This window comes from Arachis hypogaea, chromosome 20 (assembly GCF_003086295.3).
Source record: "Arachis hypogaea cultivar Tifrunner chromosome 20, arahy.Tifrunner.gnm2.J5K5, whole genome shotgun sequence".
Lineage (NCBI taxonomy): Eukaryota > Viridiplantae > Streptophyta > Magnoliopsida > Fabales > Fabaceae > Arachis > Arachis hypogaea.
The window spans coordinates 121,968,430-121,971,665 of NC_092055.1; positions in this window are offsets into that span (position 1 = coordinate 121,968,430).

A 3,236-nucleotide genomic window follows, 5' to 3' on the forward strand; every position below is an offset into this window, starting at 1 on the left:
TCTTTAGGTTAGTAGATGGTTCTCATCACTTTGGTTTTGGTACATTGGTGCTTTCGTTGGAAAAATAGATGTTTAATTGATTTATACCATTTTTCTGTTATTTTAATTGTTGGAAATAAGACGAATATTAATATTACTATGTATGTAGATAGTTCTTTTCATTCAAAAAATAGATATTTATTTAGGTAATGTCATTGGTCTTTCTCTTGATTTTCTATGTGATTTGGGAGTTAATTAAATAATTAGTTAAAAATTAATTTAATTGTACTTGAATTTACCTAACTAAATTTGACACAATAGTATGAATGCAATATATGTTTCTAGTATGTATTAGGGTTCAGGTACTAGTTATAGTGGTTTGAATGAGATGTTCTTTGATTTAGTTGAATTATTGAATTTTTCTTCTTCTTATAAACCATTTTAAATGTTTGAAAAATTGGTTTCAAATGAAAAAAAATCACTGCTGCTAATTTGCTTGATTTCTATTTTTTCGATATTATATGTTTCTCATTTTAGTTTGGGAGTTTTGAAAAAAAAATAGAAAAGTTACAGCTCAGCTTGGTCTTGGTTGAATTGATATTTGGTGCGAATCTAGTGTTTAGGTGTATGTACAGATGTTCGAGTGAGATTTTATTTGAATTTGTTGAACTAATGGATGCTTATTCTTCTATTAAACCATTTTATATGCGTGAATATGTGATTTTAACTGATTTACTCCATGCTAATACAAATGCTTCTGATTTGTTTAGTTTTCCTTCTTTAGGTTAGTAGATAGTTCTCACTTTTGTTTAGGTGCAGTGATTTTTTTGTTGGAAAAGTAGATGTTTAATTGATTTATACTATTACTCTGTTACTTTATTTGCTGGAACTAAGATGAATGTTGATTTTACTATGTATGCGGATCGTTCTTTCTATTCAAAAAATGGATGTTTGTTTGGGTTATGTCATTGGTCTTTTGCTTGATTTTCTATGTGGTTTGGGAGTTAATTAAACAATTAGTTAAAATTTAGTTTAATTGTGCTTGAATGTATCTAATTAAATTTGGTACACTAGTATGAATCCAATATATTTTTCTAATTATAATGGGTAGTTATTCTATTACTCATTGGATATTTGATTTTGAATTACATTGTAAGTTCCGATTGTATGGAACCTAACCTATTGTCGGTTCTTAACAACACCAAGCACGAAGACCATGATTCAGTGGGCTAAAGGATTACCTATGAAAAAGATTGACAAGCAGAGAAAAATATCACCAGCAGAAAGATGCCTAGTAAAATCCAAATGCATGTTTTATTTGTTGAATAATTGGAGTTTCTTTATATAGACATAGTATGATGTTTTCTTGGCAAAAATTTATAAATGGTTTGTTTTTTTTTAAACTTTGATGTTTCTATTCTAGAAAAATTAATGTTTACAGTGATCGTATTTTTATCCCTAATTCTCAAACCATAAAACAAGAGAAACATGCGAAACATGTGCATGCAGAATCCAAAAAATTAAGTAAAGGACAAACGTTATACCCAAAATAAACATCCACTTTAGAAAGAAAAGAACCATCCGCATACACAGTAAAATGAGCATCCGCATTAGTTGATAAGAAACAACTAACGAAATGACCAAAAATAAATCTAATCCAAATGAACATAACAAAAGAAACTTGCGGGGCATATGCATGCAAAATCCAGAAAATTAAGTAAAAGACAAATGGTATACCCAAAATAACCATCTACTTTAGAATGGAAAGAACCATCCACAATCATAGTAAAATAAACATCCATCTTAGTTTAAATGGCTTAACCCAAACTTTGCATATATCCTTGCTCTGCATCCCATGGCTGCAATCTTGTTCTTCCGTGTTGCTGCTCTCACACGAGACTTACGAAAACATTCCCGATTACAATGAATCGATTGATTAATCAATTTATTTTAATTCATTTGCCATCCTATCAAATGTTGTGGTCCTAATTTTAGTTACAAAACTCACTTTCTTTGAAATAGGTCGCATAAAATTCATGTGCCAGTTGCAATGAATCAAACCGCAATTCTATGCTTGGTATTTCCTCTTCACGAAGGCCATTGTGATCCGGTAACAATAGATCAATTCACAACAAACATCACTCAATGCCACAGGTGATTAATATTGGATTCTAATATCTCGTTATTGTTAAATCAGCAATAAATTACAGCTTGTACCTCATGACTCAGTTCTGTCTCATCATTTTCTAACTCAGTAACGTCTATATCTTCCATGACCTGCAATTGAACACAAACAAACAATGCCAAACAAACCAAACATTTGAGATACCGTACCATGAAGCAAATATCAGGTCAAAATAAAATAAACATCTAGTCAACGACAAAAAAAACTCACATAAACACACAACAAGAGACATCTAGTTGCATTAAGTCATCCAAAAAGAAACATCCCAAGTAAATTTATTATTTTTTAAGGACCAAAATGTTGAAATAAAAACAAAAATTTTATTTATTTAATATTTATAAGGAATTTTTTAAACAAAAAAATTATTATTACTTTTTTCCTTTCATCGGAATTGTTGCAACTCTCAAGTTACAATCACCAATATACACGTTGCATGCATCTTTATTAGGACCAGCTGACCAGTTAGCAGTACATCTTATACTGTGGTCATTATTTCAAAGAATAATTAATCGGATTTTTATCCTCTAAGAATTTGAGAATTATGCTCATCATTATCCCAACTCCCAAATTATGTTCTAACTGATATACTTCTTTTTGAAACGAAAAAAAATTAGATCATATGATCAAAACACGAACAATCTGATCATTGCCTTGATCATTTCCAAAGTATAAAATTGAAAATGAGAACCTACACATGTGTCTACCAATCCTTGCATTTATAGAATTGTTTATATTCTTAAGAAACTTTTATCATTGTGTTCTTATTGAGCAATTTATTATTAGTTGCTAAGTAGGCTTTCTTTTTTGAAATCTGCATAAAAACAGAGAATGAACATCCAACCTGCATGAGAATAAAACATCCTTGTCCATAGAAAACTTGAAACACGTACCTTGTCATCACATTGACCATCATCAATGCTCACATTCGCAACATCGCCCTCTGTATGATTAGAATGATCACTTGTATCAGAAATAGGGGCATTAGAATCTCCTTTACCAAGCGATGACTCCATCTCCGGTCCTATTCACTAACCTTCAGCAGCGATGCCCCCTCAAGGATTGTGAATAGTAG